The sequence below is a fragment of the Equus caballus genome, chromosome 12 (genome assembly GCF_041296265.1).
Source record: "Equus caballus isolate H_3958 breed thoroughbred chromosome 12, TB-T2T, whole genome shotgun sequence".
Lineage (NCBI taxonomy): Eukaryota > Metazoa > Chordata > Mammalia > Perissodactyla > Equidae > Equus > Equus caballus.
The window spans coordinates 41,206,481-41,228,889 of record NC_091695.1 but is presented as its reverse complement, the minus strand read 5'-3'; the positions used below and the strand labels follow the sequence as shown (position 1 = coordinate 41,228,889).

At 43.0% G+C, this 22,409-nt stretch overlaps 1 long non-coding RNA gene across 1 annotated transcript in view; it reads left to right on the top strand.

The window, feature by feature from the left end:
- The first annotated feature begins 76 nt into the window (after positions 1–76).
- LOC106781487 (uncharacterized) overlaps positions 77–22,409 on the top strand; it is a 41,139-nt gene continuing 18,806 nt past the window's right edge. Inside the window, exon 1 of the long non-coding RNA XR_001378095.3 lies at positions 77–573. This is a non-coding gene — a long non-coding RNA (uncharacterized lncRNA). The remainder of the gene's footprint in view (positions 574–22,409) is intronic.

The following is a 22,409-nucleotide window of genomic DNA, read 5'->3' as shown; positions in this document are numbered from 1 at the left end:
GCCAATCGCGTGTGGCCCCGCCCCGGGCACGCGGCTCCGTTAGGATCCCGGGGACCCGCAGCGCGGCGGGAAGGGCGCGCGGGCTCCCGGCCACCCTCCCGCGCCCACGCGGCGATCGCCGCCCCCGAGCGGGGACCCGCGCTCCCCCGGGCGGGGGGCGTCGCGAGCCGGCCGGCCGAGCCCCGCGGGGCGCCCTCCGCTGAGCTTCCAGTCGGGCATCTTTGCTGGCTTGAAGAGCGCTGCCAGGCGCCCCCAGATTTTGCTCGGGGTCGCTTTTGCCTTCCCCTGAACCAGCCTTCCTCCGCCAGAAGATGCCCGGGCGGGAAAAGAAGCGATGGGGGAGTGGAAAGGATTAACTGTTCTAGGCGGAGGGCTTGGCGTGGGAAGAGTACAGCCTGGATTCTTTCCGATTTGCTTGTGACCTTGGGCACGTTATCTGTTTTCTTAGACAATTCATCCTTTTTTTCAAAAAACACTGTGGAGCCTTCTGGACAAGGGAATGCAAAGAGGAAGAGCCAAGTGGAGTGCTGGCGCACGCGTACCACCCCCGATTAAAATTTCCATTTTTTACACGTGAGTTCAGAGATTGTGACCCTCCCCAAGGTCACACAGAAATCCCTGAGAGCCCCAAGACCAGGGTCCAGTGGCCATGACACTGCTGTCTCGTAATCCTACTGTGGGTGAGCTTTTACCTCGGTGACGTAGAAGGGGCTTCTCCGTCTGCTGCGGAGAGCTGAGATTGCAATCGAGCATGAAAATCCATCTTAAAATGCCCTGGATCAGACGGGGCACAGAATTCAGAATAATGTAGAAGGTTGGGGGCGGGAAAGGAGATGTGAACGGGTGGGTATGGATTACAGTATTTTTTTTTTAAGGTGTGTCTTTTGGTGAGGAAGATTGGCCCCGAGCTAACATCTGTTGCCAATCTTCCTCTCCCTCCGCCCCAAAGCCCCAGTACATACTTGTACATCCTAGTTGTGGGATGCCGCCACAGCGTGGCTTGAGGAGTGGTGTGTAGGTCCACGGTCAGCATCCAAGCCAAAAGTGGAGCCCGGGAACTTCACCACCAACGCCACCAGGTTGGCCCCTACAGTATTTTTTTGCGTGAAAAATTTTACTTTCAAGAATATGCAGTACTTTAAAGGTTTTACAATTAAAGGTGTTAGCGAGCTTGTTTAACTAATTTCTGTCAAATGTTCGGTCTCCAGCCTTGGGGGCAGATTCCTTCCTTGCCCTCCTGCTCTGCTCTTTGTTGCCCTGCCGGATGCAGTTTCTCAGGCTGCGCAGACAGCTGCCTTGGACCTGGATCTGGCCCGTGGGAGGCAGTGGCAGGAGACTCGAGGCAAGGAGGAAGGAGAGATCCCTGATATTTCTTCTCTTTCCCTCTCTTGCCCAGGCTCAGGTGGGTCTCCAGCAGCAGGCGAGGCTCCTCTGTGGCTCCAGCTCCTACTGGGGAGGTGGCTGTGGTTCCAACTTCTGAAGGGTGGCCTCACCCTTGGGCTCCATTAAATCCATCTCCTCCATCGGCCCCTCCAGTTTAGGAGTGTTGGCAGCTTTTTGTTTTTGCTAACCTCTGGGGTGCCTCACTGTCCCCTGTTGGGCTTCTCAGCCCTTATATCACCTCTGTCACAGGTGTCACCAATACCCTGCCTTAAGATCTCTGTTTTACACACTTATGGTGGCTTTTGTTTCCCTGGTTGGACTGAGTGACACACCCAGTATTAATGCCAAGCACTTTGTAGACATTATTTCTTAGTCCTCACAAGCCTTGTGGGGTAGATCGTATTGTTTCCATTTTACAGAGCAGGAAGTTGAGGCTTAAAGGGTTAAATTACTTGCCCAAGGCAATACAGCCAGAATCCTATTTCATCAAATCCAGGATGGGCGTTTCCCCCCACATTTTCACATCTTTGAAATGGAGATGCTTTCTGTAGTGGATGTCAATGTGAAGTTGTAGGAATACCAAGAAAGCGTAAGGTGGCCGGTCTGATAGTCAGACAGTGATGGTACCAGCAGAACATAAACCACGCTTAGAATGCGACACAGATGAGGCCACTTCATGACCACAACAGTGACTTCGCCTTTCTCTGAGTGATTGCTGCTTCTTTCCCAAGGGTAACTCCAGCTCTGCTTGATCCTCCTGCCTCCTAGATAAACATTATAAAGATACCCAGTGTCTGAATTGCCCCTGCTTCTTGATAGCGTTCAATCCAGAACCGGTCCCCACTTCCCTAATCCCTCCACAGAACCGTGGAAGGAGAGCCCAAATTTAGGGAGACACATGAGCGTGTCCCAAATGGTGTACTCTCCTTTACTGCGGCAAGTTAAATACACCTAACCCTTTTTAAGTATAGGTGTGTTTCTGGTGGTCTCCACTCAGAGGGCTTTGACAACCTTAACCAATTTATTTTGCTTACATTTTCATTTTTATGTATAGGAAGAGTGATCTATAATAAAAATCTGTGTCAAAATATCACTAAGCCCAAAAGAGGTCTTTTAATAACAATTCCAAGAGATAAGAAATCATTGTGGCAGAATTTGGCAGTGTTTTTTTTCTTGGGGGAACATAAAATAATGGTCCATCTTGCGATCTGTGATGTCCTCGATGTAATGAAATATGGTTGCAAAGTAGGATTCAACTCCGGTTCTGTCTGTCTGGTCCTTGCTCTTTCCACTAGAGTACCGCGCTGTCTCTTAGTGAACTTTAAGTAGTTGTTAAATGAATGAAAGGGTAGATATTATTAGCTCCAATATATACACGAAGAAACTGAATCCGAGAGAAAGAAGTCATTTGAGATCAAACAACTTGGAAGTCACAGAGCGATTCTGTCTGACTGCCAAGCTGGGCCTCATTTCCATCACACCTGCTGCTGAGCCAGTCCTCTGCACCGAGCGTCTGAGGGGAAAGTCCAGTGTTAAAAGGAGTCCCCATCCACTGGCTACATAGTCAGTGCTAAATGACTACTTGTTAGAGGAACTGGGTTCTTAATTGTTGAGAGAGCCCCGTGGGCACGAGAGAGGGTAGAGACTTCCTAGACAGGTATGTCTGTAATTTGTCTTTTGACTTAGTGAATTTGGTCTTGGAATATGAGATTGGGCCTTGGGGACAAGAGGGGACAGGGAGAGGGCTGCTGCAGGAAATAAAGCTAGACAGAGCTCTAACTTACTTAGGGGACTAAGTAAGAGGGGGTGTGTGCCGCTTGCCTCCTAACTCCCTTGGTATTTTGTAGTGGTCTGCAAAGACCATGATAGATATATGTCTATGCTCTTCAGCTTAGTAATCCTATTTCTGAATTACCCTAACGTCATCTGAATGAAGAAAAATAATGACCTAACAAAGATGTCATAGTAATGCTCACCGCTTGAACTATTTATTCCCTAAAACTGAGCAGACTCTCACTCCCGGCTAAAATGTATTCCGTTCTTGCATGTGTTCAGGGGTCCCCTTCTTGTGCTCTCACTTCAGTTGGAACAGCTGTGTTAGGAAAGTCGGCACAGCACGGTGTAATTGTTTGTTTGCCTATCCTGGTTTCTCATAGTCTCTGGGCCCCTGAGGGCTGGTCCATTTCTTGTCCATCTTTCTAGGTCCAGCACTGGCCCAGAAGCTGTGGTGTTAGCGTCAGCTCGGTGCCTCTACTTCTGGGCTCTTGTTCAAACAAAATGGGGATTTATTGGCTCGTGGAATTCAAGGAGAGGCTGACTGCCCAATCGTGGGAAGAGCAGGGATACGATCAGACTTTAGGAGTAACTGACCCAGGATGTGAATACCACTGGAACATTCTTTCCATCCCGGTCTCTGCCTCTTTCTGTGTGTCAGCCTTATCCTTTCCTTGTAGGTGGGCTTTTCTCACGTATCAGAAAATGTGGCCACTGTTTCCCATAGCTTCTAGCTCTGTATATTTCAAACCTTGCTTCTCCTCCATTGCCCACATGTGCCTCTGGTGCTGGGCACTGTAGGACGTGCTCCCGTCACCAAATAACTTCTGGCCCTGTACTTTGGTGTCACAAAATGAGCTGAATCAGCTTAGTGGGCAATAGGAGAATTTCTGGAAGCCACTCCTATTCAGGACAGCTGTCAATAACTGTATAAGGACGTGGCTACGAATTATATAAATCTATACCAGTAAACTACTACTATTGAATTACTAAACTATTCCTGAATTCAACGGTTGGAAAATGCCAACCACCATCCCACCTCCACTTGACATGAGGGGAAGAATGGTGGAAAAGAAGGCAGAAAAAACTCAGCCAATCGAATGTAATAAGAATTTTTGGAATGAATGAAAGTAATAGTAAAATGCTAGAGATAACCACAATGTCCAAGAACAGGAATTGGCTAATTAAATGATGGTATGTGAGCACCAAAAAGAACAGATACCCAGATTGTAACAACATGGAAAAGCATTTATGAAATAATGTTAAGTGTGCAAACCCACAGACGTATATACTATGATTATGATGAAGGAAAAATTGAATAACATTAATACAGATTGGAAGGAAGCAGGAGAAATGGAAATAAATCTCTTAGGATGGCAGAATTATTGGTGAAAAAATATTTATAAACACATCGAAAATGTAAGTACCATCAAATTCGTACAAACATTAAAAAATGATCTATATTTTTATACAGAAAGGTATTAATGAAATTTTAACGAACAATAGAGATTACAAAACAGTATGTATCGTAATCCTGATGGTGTTAAAAATAACATGAGTGTGATTATATATACGTATGAAAGTGTGTAAGAATGAACACCAAGCTGTTAACGTTGGTTAACCCTGAATGGTGGGATTATAGCTAAGGTTTACATTTTAAAGTTTTCTGTAGCGTCTGATATTACTACTTTTATAATCAGAGTTTAAAATATAGTCATTTCTCTTAAAGAAAAAAGATCCCAATGCAGCGGACGTTAGACAGATGTCTCATAGAGCAGGAATGGCAAGTATGTCGCCCAGTAGCCCGGGTAGATTGGCTTGTTTCCAGCTCTTCCACTCCCCCCTGAAATAAGATTACCCGCCCAGCCCCATTACCTTGAGACTTTTCAGAGCCTCTCATTAGGCAGTGAATACTTTCCCAAGCCTCTGACTTTGGGCTTGGCAATGCCACTTGCCTTGGCCAGTGGAGTGTGAGCAGGCGTGAAGGAAGCTGTGTGCTAGCTGAGGCTTCGTGCACGTTTGCGTGGCGTGGCTTGGCCTCTTCTGCTTGTGCCGCCCGCCCTGAGAACATGCAGCAGAGAAATGCTGCTTCTTCAGCCTGGGTCCTAGAATGAGAGACACCCGAGTCCAGCTGAGCCCAGCGGGCGCAGTTGAGGCATAGTTGACTCACAGACCTGTGAGCAAGAAATACACGTTTGCTTTTGTAAATGACTACGTGTCCAGGTTGTCTGTTACACAGCATTGCTAACGCAAAAAGCTGCCTAACACCCAGACTCTGCATTTTCTCCCAACCCCCTTCTTCTTTTTTTAAAAAACCAGGGGCCGGCTCCGTGGCTGAGTGAAGTTCATGCGCTCCACTGCGGCGGCCCAGGGTTTGGATCCTGGGCGCGGACATGACACCGCTCGTCAGGCCACGTTGAGGCGGTGTCCCACATCCCACAACTAGAAGGACCGGCAACTAAGATATACAACTGTGTACAGGGGGGATTTGGGGAGATAAAGCAGAAAAAAAAAAAAAAGATTGGCAACAGTTGTTAGCCCAGGTGCCAATCTTGAAAAAAAAAAAAAAGAAAACATTTATATGAGTGAGGATGGCATTAGGGGGACCAACCCTCCTGGTTTGCCTGAGGGATAGAGGGGTTTCCTGGGACACGAGACTTTCAGGTTTTTAAAAATAGCTTTGCTGAGATATAATTTACATCCCATACAATTCACTTATTTATTTATTTTATTTATTTTTTAAAAGATTTTTTTTCCTTTTTCTCCTCAAAGTCCCCTGGTACATAGTTGTATATTCTTCGTTGTGGGTCCTTCTAGTTGTGGCATGTGGGACGCTGCCTCAGTGTGGCTTGATGAACAGAGCCATGTCCGTGCCCAGGGTTCAAACCAACAAAACACTGGGCCGTCTGCAGCAGAGCACATGAACTTAACCACTCGGCCACGGGGCCAGCCCCAATTCACTCCTTTAAAGTAAACAATTCAATGTTTTTTAGTCTATTCGTAGAGCTCTACAACCATCACTACGATTTAATTTTAGGACTTTTACCCATTAGCAGTCACTCCCCTTTGTCCCCACCCCCCATCCAATGGCAGCCACTAATCTACTTTCTATCTCTATAGATTTGCATCTTCTGGACATTTCGTATAATGGAATCACATGGGATGGCTTTTTGTGACTGGCATCTTTTTAATTAGCATAATGTTTCCTAGGTTCATCCTTGTTGTAACATATATCAGTATTTCATTTCTTTTTATTGCCGGACAATATTCAATTGTATGTATATACTACATTTTATTTATCACTTCTTCAGTGATGGACGTCTGGATTGTTTCCCCCTTTTGGCTACTGTGCATAGTGCCGCTGTGAACATTTATGGACAAGTCTTTGCGTGGGCATCTGTTTTCAGTTCTTTTGGGTATATGCCTACAAGTGGAATTGCTGAGTGATATTGTAATTCTCTGTTTAACTTATTGAAGAAGCACCAAACTGTTTTCCACTGTGTATTCCTCCCAGCAGTGTAAGAGGGACCCAATTCCTCCACATCCTTGTCCACACTTGTTATTGTCCACTGTTTACATTGTAGCCATTCTAGTGCGTGCACAGGGCTATACCGTAGTGGTTTTGGTTTGCATTTCCCTGACGACTAGTGACATTGAACATCTCTTCATGTGCTCTTTTGCCATTTATATATCTTTGGAAAAATGTCTATTCAAATCCTTGGCTCATTTTTACATTGGGTCATTAGTCTTTGTATTGTTGAGTTGTAGGAGTTCATTATATACTCTGGATGCTAGACCCTTATCTGATATACGATTTGTAGATATTTTCTCCTATTCTGTGGGTTGTCTTTTTACTCTCTTAATGGTATCATTTGCAGTATGGAAGTTTTAAATGTTGATGTAGTCCAATTTATCTATTTTTCTTTGGTCGCTTGTGCTTTTGGGGGTGTACTTACCATCCTCCTTGTCCATGGCAGACATCTTTAACCAGCTGGGGCAGTTTTTCTTGCTGAACCTGGGTGCCACCAACCTTGAAATTTTCGTCAACACTGCGCTATAGTGTAATGGTTAAAGGCCCACACTCTGGAGACACACTATGTGGGTTCAAATCACCACTACTGCTGCCACTTACTGGTGGTGTTTTCTTCGCCTCAGGGTCACTGACCAGATGAGCAAAATGCTGAGTGTAGGTGAGAGAAATCAAGAATGGGGATAGTTGAGGAAGATAATTAACGTAGCTTATTCTACAAATCCTCTTGTAATGGATTGGACTTTTAAAAATTAATTAATGAATTAAATTTATTTTATTTTTCCTTTTTCTCCCAAAGCCCCCCAGTACATGGTTGTGTATTTTTAGTTATGGGTTCATCTAGTTGTGGCATGCGAGATGCCGCCTCAGCGTGGTTTGATGAGCAGTGCCACGTCCACGCTCAGGATTCGAACCGGTGAAAACCCAGGCCGCTGAAGCGGAGCATGCGAACTTAACTACTTGGCCACCGGGCTGGCCCCTGGACTTTTTTTTTTTTTTTGAGGAAGATTAGCCCTGGGCTAACATCCACTGCCAATCCTCCTCTTTTTGCTGAGGAAGACTGGCCCTGACTAGCATCTGTGCCCATCTTCATCTACTTTATATGTGGGACACCTACCACAGCATGGCTTGCCAAGCAGTGCCATGTCCGCACCCAGGATCTGAACCTGTGAACCCCAGGCCGCAGAAGTGGAGCGTGCGCACTTAACCACTACACCCCCGGGCCGGCCCCTGGATTGGACTTAATGGTGGGCCTGAACAGATCTGAGAGTTCGAGAGGTGGACCATACAGAAGACCTCTTGTGCATTACTTCAAATCTTCTCGGTCAGACCTCTTCTCAAGCCACTGCTGCCAACTCTGGATAGGTACAACCTGATGGCACCTTGCCCATAGTTTCCACTCCTTGCTTATTGCTCTGGGGCATCTCTGACACCTCAGTGTGGGACGCTTGTGGGAGCCTACTCAGCACTGACACATGTGCATCCTAGAAGTGGGTGGAACCAATGCCTGTGGAGCTGTCATTGACCATAGGGATGGGAGCTAGTGAGTAAGTGCTTATGTATTTTGTCCCTCACATTGTTTCCCCACAGGGTACCAAAAGGAGGGATGAAGGATGCTGAATAGGCATAAACAACTTTTTCTACTAAATCAGAATCCATGGAAGGATTCCAGCAATCTATATTTGTAACAAGCCCTATGGGTCACTCCTATGCACACTAAAAAGTTTGCAAAACACTGAATTAGGCCATTTTCTCAAGGCATTCACATTATATAAGGAGCAGAGATTGCAATTCTGGCTCACTTGAACATTCCCATGTATCAAACAGAAAAAGCACTACCTGATCCTCCATCTTCATCTTCATGGATGCTTCGTCTCTTCTGACTCCGCCCTCTGGTCCTCAGGTTCATCCAGCATGTGGACATGAATTTCCTTCTCAGTCTCTAAGTAAGACAGCTCTCTTCCTAAGGAAGACTCTACCCCTTTCCACAGGAGGTTTTGCATCTGGGTTCCTTCCTGCATCCTGTTGTCCAGAGCTGAGTCCTGGGCTTCAGCTGGAAGGACACCGATGTTCGCTTCCTGCCAGCCCAGCAAGCTTCAGTGATGAATGGCGTCTGGAACTCAGAGCAAGGATGAGTGTAGTGGACCCCCTAATTTTAACTCAGTTGGGAGAGTGAAAGCTGCAGAACCTGCTTAGCTTCCTCATTAGATTTCTTCTTAAGGAAGCATGTCTTTCAAAGACCCGCCCCCCCAGAAGTTTCTAGAATCAGTAAGTATAAACGTGTTTCCCTCTCATTGGCATGGCTATTATCTTTACAGATAGCATTCCTCCCTGTGCTGCCTGGGTCTTAGGGGCATCATAAATCCATACTTACTTTCTGTGGCTGCTCAGTTTATTACTCAGGGAGTGGCGCTAGTTTTCATTAAATTCTTTTGATTTAGAGTCTGTCTCTGATAAAGCTGATAGTGGTGGGGTTGGGGAATTTAGTAATTATTCCAGTTTTAAACAGTATGCCATTGGATCTGACTTTGGTCTATCCAAGGGCAGAGGGAAGGGCTCCCCAACTTCTGTAACAAGGGCCATGCCACATCTATCTGGTCATGTCTTTCCCTTGCTTAAAACCCATTTGTGGTTCCCAGTTACCCCAGAAAAAGGTCCAAACTTATTAGCCTCACATTCAGGCCTTTCATCATCTGGCCCATTTGTCACCTATATTATTTAGGACTCTTCAATTGCAGATGATAGAAACCGAATGCAAACTGAGTCAAGTGAAAAGGAGAAAGTATTTGCCCGTATATCTGAAAAGTCCTAAGCTACAGCTGGCTTCAGGCACAGCTGGATTCAGGAACACATGTATTACTCTCGGTCTCCAGTCTTCTGGCTCTGTCTTCTGCACTGGCTTCATTTTCAGGCAGAATCCACTATGTGGTGGCAAAGATGAACACCCTGGTGACTTCAGGGTTATAATCTGGTAGTTTAACAAGCTCAGCAGAGAGTGAGTGCGTCTTATCTGGTAAATTCCAGATAAGTTCAGAGGATGCCTCTTATCAGTGAGGCTAGGTCACGTGCCCATCCTTGAACCATCGTTGTGACTCTTATTGTCCACTCCTGAATGCTTGAGCTGGAGTCACCCCGGTTGAACTACTTTTTTTTTATTGAGTTCGTAATAGTTTACATCAATGTGAGATTTCAGTTGTACACTATTTCTTTACTGTCACCACATAAGTGCTCCCCTTCACCCCCAGTGTCCCCCCCCAACTCCCCTTCCCCTGGGAACCACTGAACTGTTTTCATTGTCCCACTACTTGTTTATATTCCACATATGAGTGAAATCATATGGTGTTTGTCTTTCTCAGTCTGGCTTATTTCACTTAGCATAATTCCCTCTAGCTCCTTCCATGTTACTGCAAATGGGATGAATTTGTCTTTTTTCTGGCTGAGTAGTATTCCGTTATATATATATATATATACCACATCTTCTTTATCCAATCATTGGTCGATGGTCACTTGGATAGTTTCCATGTCTTGGCTATTGTGAATAGTGCTGTGATGAACACAGGGGTGCATATGTTACTTTGGGTTGTTGATTTCAAATTGTTTGGGTAGATACCCAGTAGTGGGGTAGCTGGGTCATATGGTAGATCTATTTTTAGTTTTTTGAGGAATCTCCATACTGTTTTCCATGGTGGCTGCACCAGTTTGCATTCCCCCCAGCACTGTGTGAGGGTTCCCTTCTCTCCACACCCTCTCCAACATTTGTTATTTTTAGTCTTAGTGATTACAGCCATTTTAACAGGCGTAAGTTGGTATCTTAGTGTAGTTTTGATTTGCATTTCCCTGATGATTAGTGATGTTGAACATCTTTTCATGTGCCTATTGGCCGTCTGTATATCTTCTTTGGAAAAATGTCTGTTCATCTCCTCTGCCCACTTTTTGATCAGGTTGTTTGCTTTTTTATTGTTCAGCTGTGTGAGTTCCTTATATATTATGGAGATTAACCCCTTGTCGGATATATGATTTGCAAATATTTTCTCCCACTTGGCGGGTTGTCTCTTTGTTTTGATCCTGGTTTCTTTTGCGTTGCAGAAGCTCTTTAGTCTGATGAATTCCCACTTATTTATTTTTTCTTTTGTTTCCCTTGTCTGAGAGGACATGGTATTTGAAAAGATCCTTTTTAGTTCGAAGTCAAAGAGTGTACGATATTACCTTCCAGGAGTTTTATAGTTTCAGGCCATATCTTCAAGTCTTTGATCCATTTTGAGTTTATTTTTGTGTATGGTGTGAGATAGTGGTCTACCTTCATTCTTTTGCGTGTGGCTGTCCAGTTTTCCCAACACCATTTATTGAAGAGACTCTCCTTTCTCCATTGTATGTTCTTGGCACCTTTGTCGAAGATTAGCTGTCCGTAGATGTGTGGTATATTTCTGGGCTTTCAGTTCTGTTCCACTGATCTGTGTGCCTGTTTTTGTACCAGTACCATGCCGTTTTGGTCACTATGGCTTTGTAGTACATTTTGAAGTCAGGGAATGTGATACCTCCAGCTTTCCAACTGAACTACTTTTTTGAGAGTGAAGTATGGGAGTTTCCAAAGGATATTTGCGATGTTATTATAGAAGAGGATGTGGCATGCATCACCTGTCTATCAAACAGCCGTGCCCCCCTTCTTCCTTGCTAACAGAGTCCAAGCTTTGCTGGGCAGCAATGTGCTAAGGGAAGGAGAGCCCCTCACTCAGCGTCAGGGAATGAATCATAACTGGTTTAACCCCAGCCCGGGAATCCCGTTCCTTTTGTAGTGATTGGTTTATGGGTCTGCCTATGACCTGGCTCTAGCAAACGAGAATCTAAGAGGCAGGCTGCTGGAGGGCTCCTGGGGAAGGTTTCCTTCCCTGAGAAAACACGTGAGATCATCAAGGAGAAGCTTCTGCCCACTGTCTTTCCTTCTTTGGATGTTATCACGTGGGGATGAGAAGCTTGAAGCTGTGGCAGCCATCTTGAAACCATGAGGGAAAAACGAAGAGATTCATGGAGAAGCCAGCCCATCAATCTGCCTTTGTCAGGAAGTTGAATTGTCCAAACTTAGTGCTCCTCTTAAGACTTCTTCTTCTTTTTAAATTGTGCTAAAATATACATAACATCAGATTCATCATTTTAACCATTTACAGTGTATAATTCAGTGCCATTTGGTACATTTGCAATATATGAAACCATCAGGATCTGGTTCCAGAATATTTTCATCACCCCAAAAGGAAACCTGCATACCCATCAAGCGGTCACTCCCAGTTCTCCCTACGCCAGCCTCTGGCAACCACTGTTCTATTTTTCGTCTCTCTGCATTTGCCTATTCTGAATATTTCATATAAATAGAATCATATAACATGAAGCCTTTTGTGGCTTCTTTCACTTAGCGTAATGTTTTCAGGGTTCATCCATGTCGTAGCAGGTGTCAGTACTTCATTCCTTTTTAAGACTGAATAATATTCCATTGAATGGATATACCACATTTTGTTTATCCATTTGTCACTGATGGATGTTTTAGCTGTTTCCACCTTTTGGCTGTTGTGAATAGTGCTGCTATGGACATTCATGTACAAGTGTCTGTTTGAATACCTGTTTTCACTTTTGAGTATATGCCTGGGAGTGGAATTGCTGGGTGACACGGTATTTCTATGTTTAACTTATCGAGGAATTGCCAAACTGTTTCCCACAGTAGTGGCACCATTTATGATCCCATCAGCAATGTAGGAGATTTCCAGTTTCTCTACATCTTCACCAACACTTGGCTATTTTCCATTGTATAGCCATCCTAGCGGGTGCAAAGTGGTATCTTATTGTTTCTTAATTTGCACTTACCTAATGACCAATGACATTGAGCATCGTTTCATGTGCTTATTGGCCATTTGTATATCTTCTTTAGAGAGATGTCTATTCAAGTCCTTTGCCCATTTTTTAATTGAGAATCTGTTGAGTTGTAAGAATTCTTTATACAGTATGGATATTAGACTCTTATCAGATATATGATTTGCAAATATTTTCTCCTGTTCTGTGGGTTGTCTTTTCACTCTCTTCATAGTGTCCTTTGATGCACCAAAGTTTTAAATTTTGAAATCCAATTTGTCTGTTTTCTCTTTTGTTGCCTGTGTCTTTGGTTTCGTATCTAAAAAACCATTGCCAAATGCAAGGTCATGATAATTTACCCATATGTTGTGTTCCAAAAGTTTTGTAGTATTAGCTCTTAGATTTAGGCCATTGATCCATTTTGAGTTAAATTTTGCTTATGGTGTGAGGTAAGGGTCCAACTTCATTATTTTGCGTATGGATATTCAGCTGTCCCGGCACCATTTGTTGAAGACACTATTCTTTCTCCCATTTAATGTTCTTGGCACTCTTGTCAAAAATTAATTGACTATAGATATATGGCTTTTTTTATGGACTCTCAATTCTATTCCATTGATCCATATGTCTGTCTTTATGCCAATATCATACTGTTTTGATTACTGTAGCTTTACAGTAAGTTTTGAAATTGGGAAGTGTGAGTCCTATAATTTTGTTCTTTTTCAAGATTGTTTTGGTTATTTGGGGCCCCTCGAGATTCCATATGAATTTTAGGATGGATGTATGCATCTGTGGTCAGACCCCTGATGTTGAGCATGACTCCCCTTCCCTTCTGCTGCAGGTCACTGATGTGGTCACAACAGTGGATGTGACAGCAGATGTCCCAGGAGTGGGCCTGGCCGCCACAGGCCTCACTGGGATCCTTCTGGTCAGAAGCAAGTGGGAAAAGCAATAAGGTCAAGAAATTGTCCTGAGAGCAACCAGTTAGTATGGAGAAATCCAGCTTAGCCAGCAGGCATGGAGTGGGGTCTACTGATTTTACTCTTTGTGATCATTTAGGCTTATTTTAATGGAGCAAAATTAAAGCACAGGAAGATTTCCTTTTTTTTTTCTCTTTTGGTGAGGAAGATTGGCCCTGAGCTAACATCTGTTGCCAGTCTTCCTCTTTTCTTTTTTTCTCCCCAAAGCCCCGGTACATAGTTCTATATCCTAGTTGTAAGTCCTTCTAGATCTTCTCTGTGGGATGCTGTCACAGCGTGGCCTGATGAGCGCTGTGTAGGATCTGAACCAGTGAACTCCGGGCTGCCGGAGCACAGTGCACAAACTTAACCACTTGGCCACCGGCCGGCCCCACATGGGAAGATTTTACTTGGGGGAAATGAAGCCTAGTGTAAATTATATTAAAGACACAGTTGGGCTCTGTTATGGACTGCATGTTTGTGTCCCCTCAAAGTTCATATTGCAGCCCTAACCCCCAATGCGATGGGATCTGGAGGTGGGGCGTCTGGGGGACAGTTAGGATTAGATGAGGTCATGAGGCTGGGGCCCCATGATGGGATTAGTGTCCATATAGGAGGAAAGGGAGAGACCAGAGGTTTTTCTCTCCTCCCTGTGAGGAAACCATGAGAAGGCAGCCATCTGCAAGCCCGGCAGAGGGTCGGCACCAGGAACCGTCTGCCGGCACCTTGATCTTGCACTTCCAGCCTCCAGGATGTGAGAAAATAGATGTCTGTTGTTTAAGCTGCCCCATCTGTGGTGTTTTGTCACAGCAGCCCAAGCTGACTGAGACACCCCTGATTTCCAGGGGACTCATTCCAATGTTTTTATTTTTAGGATGATGCTTTCTGTATGTTTTTAATTTAATTTAATTTTAAAAATTGAGGCTAAATTTACATAAGATAAAGTGCGCGAATCTGAAGTTTGACAAATTTTTATATATCTATACATATCTATACACCTGTGTAATCAAATCAGATCAAATGGAACACTTCAAATACCCGAGAAAACGTCAACCTACACCCTCCCAGGCAAGACCCAAAGCATAACCACTACTCTGACCTCCGTTCCACTGATGACTTTTGTTGGTTTTTAACTGTCGTATGAATGAAATAACAAGTAAAAATAAAAAATGCTCTTTGCATCTGACTCCCTTCGCTCAACTTCATGTGTGTGAAATTCATCCATGTTATGGCGTGTAGCGGGATTTTCTTCCTGTTCATCATTCTGAGGGGTTCCATTTTATAACTATAGCAGAATTTATTTATCCATTCCACTGTTGATGGAAATTAGCATTGTTCCTAGTTTAGAATTATTAAAATAAAGCTGCAGTCTTATACACGTCTCTTGGTGAGCGTATGTGCTTATGTTTGTTGAGCACGTACCCATTGGTGGAATTGTTGGAGCATAGGGTCTGGGCATGTTTACTTCTCCTAGTCTTCTAAACGTTTTCCCGAGGTGATTGTACTAATTTACACTCCTACCAACAATGTCAGAGGGTTCCAGTCGTCCACATCTTCACCAACACTTTTTATCGCCAGTCTTTTTAATTTGAGCCAGTCTGGTGAGTGCGTGGTCGTATCTCATTGTGCTTCTATGTCCATTTCTCCAATGACTAATGATGCTGAACACACTTTTGTATATATTGGCCGTTAGAATATCCTCTGTGTTGGTGAACTTGCACAAGTCTTTTGCCCAATTTTATGGATTGTCTGTCTTCTCAGTGAGCATTCACACGGAGCCAAGTATCTTCACATTCTGTGCCTCATCAGAGAGGTCCAGCGACCTATTTCTTTCCTAGACTTTCCCTGCTTCCAATTTTCCAATCATGCTTCTCCAAAGTCCCTGACCATCCAATGAAACCATTATTAACTCTTCAGGAATCAATGTATATCTGTACCTTTGGGTGTCTCTCTTTCTAGAAGAAAAGAGCCACCTAGTGCCCTTCTCAAGGCTTTGTCTCCTGGGAGTATTTCCCTTCACCACTGTCTTTGAGGGCTATCCCTGAGCGGGGTGAAGTGCTGCAGCTGTGCATGTGCAGACAGTGCCAACATGTTATGCCAAGTCACTTGGGCCAAGTCACTAGGCCCCAAGTGTTTCTTCTTCAGTTAGCTGCTCATAGGATGTCCTATGAGGCTATCGGGACAGTTTGAGAGAGCAGAGGCAATGTATCAGAGTAGGCGCCGTAGGAATCTGGGAAGTCAGGCACATCTAGCTGCCAGACTTGGACCAGAAAGCACAGCTGCTACAGACATCCAGGGAAGGCTGCTGCCTCTGCATCTGGTGCTGGGCTGTGTCACTGTTGGTTAACAGGGCCAGCAGTGGGAAAGAAGTGCCGGACAATCTGGGATGCACTGGCATCTTTAACCAAAATGCATTGGCTGCTTCATCATTTTTGTCTTCCCAGATTCTCACAATTGTCTCTCTCTTTCTCTCTCTCTTTTTTTTTTTTTTTAAGATTTTATTTTTTTCCTTTTTCTCCCCAAAGCCCCCTGGTACATAGTTGTATATTCTTCTTTGTGGGTCCTTCTAGTTGTGTCATGTGGGACGCTGCCTCAGCGTGGTTTGATGAGCAGTGCCATGTCCGCGCCCAGGATTCGAACCAACAAAACACTGGGCCTCCTGCAGCAGAGCGCGTGAACTTAACCACTCAGCCACGGGGCCAGCCCCGTTCTCTTTTTTTTTAAGATTGGCACTTTTTCTTTTTTTGAGGAAGATTAGCCCTGAGCTAACTACTGCCAATCCTCCTCTTTTTGCTGAGGAAGGCTGGCCCTGAGCTAACATCCGTGCCCATCTTCCTCTACTGTATATGTGGGACGCCTGCCACAGCATGGCTTTTGCCAAGCGGTGCCATGTCCGCACTTGGGATCTGAACTGGTGAACCCCGGGCCGCTGAGAAGCAGAACATGTGAACTTAACCACTGCGCCACCAGGCCAGGCCCCATAAGATTGGCACTTGAGCTAACATCTGTTGCCAATCTTTTTTTTTCCTTCTTCTTCTCCCCAAAGGCCCCCAGTACACTGTTGTGTATTCTAGCTGTAGGTCCTTCTGGTTGTGCTGTGTGAGATGCAGCCTCAGCATGGCTTGATGAGCGGTGCCATGTCTGCACCCAGGATCTGAACCGGCGAAACCCTGGGCCGCCAAAGTGGAACAGCGAACTTAAACACTCAGCCACAGGGCTGGCCCCCACAATTGTCTCTTTGAGCCAACTCTGACCCAGGACCACCCAGGAAAGGGGATTTTGGGATATGTAGTTCCATCGTAGCCAAACACGCAGCACAAAGCTACTACATCCATCCAATGAGTTCTTAACTTCTGAAATTATATATTTGTCCATTTGTCTTTTTTTGGTAATAGATTCTGACTCTCTATGGAAATTCTGCTACATCTTTTCATCTATTTTCTCTTCGTTTCTTGTACTTTCTTTAACATCTTAATGATAAAGTCCACATCAACTTATTGCAATATGTGAATTATCTGAGTGTCTCCCTCTAATTTCTGTCCTTTGTTTTCCTCTTGAATATTGGTCATATTCTCTGGCCTTTTTGCATGTCTAGTAAATATTGATTGTGTGTTGGACATTTTGTATAAAAGAACAATTATCTTTTTAAAAAAATAGACTTTATTTTTTGGAGCAGTTTTAGATTTACAGGAAAAATGAGAGGAAGGTACAGTGATTTCCTATACACCTCCTGCCCTCACAGATGCATGACCTTCCTCATTATCAACATCACCCACCAGAGTGGTACATTTGTTACAATTGATGCCCTACATTGACACATCATTATCACCCAAAGAACGTAATTTACATCAGAGTTCACTCTGGGTGTTGTCCAAATGTATGAGAACATGTATCTGCCATTATAGTATCATACACCGTAATTTCACAGTCCTAAAAATCCTCTGTCAGTGACCTATTCATCCTTCTCTCCCCTCTACCCCTGGCAACCACTGATCTTTTTAATGTCGCCAAAGTTTTGACTTTTCCAGAGTGTCATATAGTTGGAATCATACAGTATGTAGCCTATTTAGATTGGCTCCTTTCACTTAGTAATATGTATTTAAGATTCTTCCATGTCTTTTCATAGCTTGATAGCTCATTTCTTTTTAGTGCTGAATAGTATTCCATTGTCTGGATGCACCAGAGTTCATTTATCTGTTCACCTCCTGAAGGACATCTTGGTTGCGTCTAAGTTTTGGCGAATATGAATACAGGTGTTATAGACATCTTTGTGCAGGTTTTTGTGTGGTCATAACTTTTCAGTTCCTTTGGATAAATACCAAGGAGTACGATTGCTGGAGCGTATGGTAAGAGTATTTTTACATTTGTAAGGAAATGACAAACCGTTTTCCAAAGCGGTGGTCCTGTTTTGCATTCCCACCAGCAGTGAGTGAGAGTTTCCATTGCTTCGCATCCTTATTAGCGTTTGGTGTTGTCAATGTGCTGGATTTTGGCCATTTTAATAGGTGTGTAGTGGTATCTCATTGTTTTAATTTTCATTTCCCTGATGACATATGATGTGGAGCATCTTTTCATGTGTTTACTTGCCACCTGTACGTCTTCTTTGGTGAGGTGTCTGTTAAAGTCTTTGGCCCTTGGGGCCGGCTCTGTGGCCGAGTGGTTAAGTACACGCGCTCCGCTGCAGTGGCCCAGGATTCAGATCCTGGGCACGGACATGGCACCACTCGTCAGGCCACGTTGAGGTGGTGTCCCACATCCCACAACTAGAAGGAGCTGCAACTAAGATATACAACTATGTACAGGGGGGGTTTGGGGAGATAAAGCAGGAAAAAAAAAAAAAAGATTGGCAACAGTTGTTAGCCGAGGTGTGAATCCTTAAAAAAAAAAAAAAAAAAAGAAGGTTGGCAACAGTTGTTAGCCTAGGTGCCAATCTTTAAAAAAAAAAAAAAAGACCCATAGAGCTCCCTCAACTCTCCCACCATGTGAGGTTACAGCGAGAAGATGGCCATCTATGAACCAGGAATCAGGCTGTACCAGAACCTGACCATGCTTGCACCCTGATCTTGGACTTCCAGCCTCCAGAACTGTGAAAAATAAATGTCTGTTGTTTATAAGCTACCCAATCTGTGATCTTTTATTATAGCAGCCCAAATGGGCTAAGACAGGCCCATATCTTAATCAGGTTGTTTGTTTTCTTATTGTTGGGTTTTGTTTTGTGTGTATGTGTGTGGGGGGCGAAGATTGGCCCTGAGCTAACATCTGTGCCAATCTTCCTCTATTTTATATGGGATGCCTCCACAGCACGGCTTGACGAGCAGTGCTAGGTCCACACCTGGGATCCGAACGTGCAAACCCTGGGCCACCAAATCAGAGCGTGCAAACTTAACCATTACGCCACCAGGCTGGCCCCTTATTGTTGAGTTTTAAGAGTTTGTTGTATATGTTGCATAACAGTCCTTTATCAGTTATGTATCTTGCAAATATTTTCTCCCAGTCTGTGGCTTGTCTTTTCATCCTCTTGACAGTATCTTTCACAGAGAAGAAATTTTTAATTTTAATGAAGTCCAGCTTTTCAATTCTTTCTTTCATGGATTATGCCTTTGGTGTCATATCTAAAATGTCATTGCCAAAGCAAAGGTTATCTAGATTTTCTCCTATGTTATCTTCTAGGAGTTTTATAGTTTTGCATTTTACATTTAGGTCTGTGATCCATTTTGAGTTCTGTGTCTAGATGTATTTATTTTTGCATGTGGATGTCCAGTCGTTCTAGCACCATTTATTGAAAAGACTATCCTCCATCCATTGTATTGCCTCTACCCCTTTGTCAGAGATGAATTGACTACATGCATGTTGGTTCTCTCTTCTGGGCTCTCTATTCTGTTCCATTGATCTATTTGTCTATTCTTCCACCAATACCACACTGTCTTGATTACTATAGCTTTATAGTAAGTGTTGAAGTTTGGTAGTGTCAGTCCTCCAACTTTGTTCTTCTCTCCCAATATTGTGTAGGCTATTCTGGGTATTTTTTCCTTCATATAAACTTTTTGAATCGGTTTGTCGATATGCATAAAGTAACGTTCTGGGATTTTGATTGGGATTGCATTGAATCTATAGATCAAGTTGGGAAGAACTGACATCTTGACAATATTGATTCCTCCTATCCATGAACATGGGATATCTCTCCATTTATTTAGTTCTTCGATTTCTTTCATCAGAGTTTTGTAGTTTCCTCCTATAGATTTTTTTTCCAATTATTTTATTGTGGTAAAATACATGTAACATAAAATTTCTCATCTTGACCATTTTTAACTATACAATTCAATGGTATTAAATACATTCATGATGTTGTGCAACCCTCAGTACCATTCACCTCCATAACTCTTTATCTTGTAAAACTGAAACTCTATACCTATTAAATGATAGCTCCTATGCCCCCATCCTCCCAACCCCCGATAAGCATCATCCTACTTTCTGTCTCTATAAATTTGACTACCCTAAGCACCTCATATATGTGGAATCATACAGTGTCTTTTTGTGACTGGCTTATTTCACCTAGCATAATGTCTTCAGGGTTCATCCATATTGCAGCATGTGTCAGAATCTCCTTCCCTTTTAAGACTGAATAATATTCCATTGTATGTACATATGACATTTGGCTTTCCATTGTATGTACATATGACATTTGGCTTTTCCATTCATCTGTCAATGGAAACTCAAGTTGTGTGCACATTTTAGCTATTGTGCATAATGCTTCTATGAACATAAGTGTACAAACGTCTCTTCAAGACCCTGCTTTCAATTCTTTTGGGTATATACCCAGAACTGGAATTGCTGGGTCATATGGTAATTCTACATTTAATTTTTTGAGGAAACGCCATACTGTTTTCCACAGCAGCTGTACCATTTACATGCCCAGAAACAGTGCACAAAGCTTCCAATTTCACCACATGCTCTCCAACACGTGTTATTTTCTTTCTTCCTTTTTTTTATGAGGAAGATTCATCCTGAGCTAATATCTGTTGCCAATCTTCCTCTATTTTGTATGTGAGCCACTGCCAATGCATGGCAACTGACAGATGAGTGGTGTAGGTCTGCACCCGGGGACTGAGCCTGGGCTGCCAAAGAGGAGTGCATCAAACATAACCACTAGGCCATCAGAGCTGGCCCTCTTTTTTTTTTTATAGTAGCCATGGTAACAGTGGATGAGGGTTCCCTTTTGTCCACATCCTCTCCAACACTCATTATTTCTCATCTTGTTCATTATAGCCATTCTGACAGGTGTGAGGTGATATCACATTGTAGTTTTGATTTGCATTTCCCTAATAATTAGTGATGCTGAACATCTTTTTGTGTGCTTGTTGGCTATCTGTATATCTTCTTTGGAAAATGTCTGTTCATATGATCTGCCCATTTTTTGATCAAGTTGTTTGTCTTTTTGTTGTTGAGTTGTATGTGTTCTTTATTTATTTTGGAAATTAACTTCCTGTCGGATATATGACTTGTAAATATTTTCTCTCAGTTGGTGGGTTGTCGTTTTGTCTTGCTCATGATGTCCTTTGTATTGCAGAAGCTTTTTAGTCTGATGTGGTCCCATTTGTTTATTTATTCTTTTGTTTCCCATGCCTGAGTAGACATGGTATTCAAAAAGATGCTGCTAAGACCGATGTCAAAGAGTGTACTGCCTATGTTTTCTTTTAGGAGTTTTATGGTTTCAGGTCTTACATTCAAGTCTTTAATTCATTTGAGTTAATTTTTGTGTATGGTGTAAGATAATGGTTTACTTTCATTCTTTTGCATGTGGCTGTCGCGTTTTCCCAACACCATTTATCAAGAGACTTTCCTTTCTCCATTGTATGTTCTTGGCTCCTTTGTTGAAGATTAGCTGTCCATAGATGTGTGGCTTTATTTTTGAGCTTTCAATTCTGTTCCATTGATCTGTGTGTCTTTGTTTGTGCCAGTACCATGCTGTTTTTGATTACTATAGTTTTGTAGTATATTTTGAAATCAGAGATTGTGATGCCACCAGCTTTGTTCTTTTTGTGGTTCTTTTTCTCATGACTGTTTTGGCTATTGGGGTCTTTTGTCCTTCCATATAAATTTTAGGATTATTTGTTCTATTTCTGTGAAGAATGTCATTGAGATTCTGATTGGGATTGAATTGAATCTATAGATTGCTTTAGGTAATACGGACATTTTAACTAGGTTTATTCTTCCAATCCACGAGCATGGAGTATCTTTCCATTTCTTTATGTCTTCTTTGATTTCTTTCAATAATATCTTCGAGTTTTCAGTGTATAGGTCTTTAACCTCCTTGGTTAAGTTTATTCCTAGATATTTTATTCTTTTTGTTGCGATTGTAAATGGGATTGTATTCTTGACTTCTCTTTCTTCTAGTTCATATAGAAATGGAACTGATTTTTGTAAGGTGATTTTTCTGTACCCTGCCACTTTGCTGTAGTTGTTGCTTATTTCTAATAGCTTTCTGGTGGATTCTTTAGGGTTTCCTATATATAGAGTCATGTCATCTGCAAAAAGCAAGAGTTTTACTTCTTCCATTCCAATTTGGATACCTTTTATTTCTTTTTCTTGCCTAATTACTCTGGCCAAAACCTCCAGTACTGTGTTGAATAGGAGTGGTGAGAGTGGGCACCTTTGTCTTTTTCCTGTTCTCAGAGGGATGGCTTTCATTTTTTCACCATTAAGTAAGTATGTATGATGTTGGCTGTGGGTTTGTCATAAATGGTCATTTAATTATGTTGAGGTACTTTCCTTCTATACCCATTTTATTGAGAGTTTTTTTTAAATCATAAATGGATGTTGAATCTTCTCAAATGCTTTCTCTACATCTATTGAGATGATCATGTGATTTTTATTCCCCATTTTGTTAATGTGGTGTGTCACATTGATTGATTTGCAGATTTTGAACCATCCCT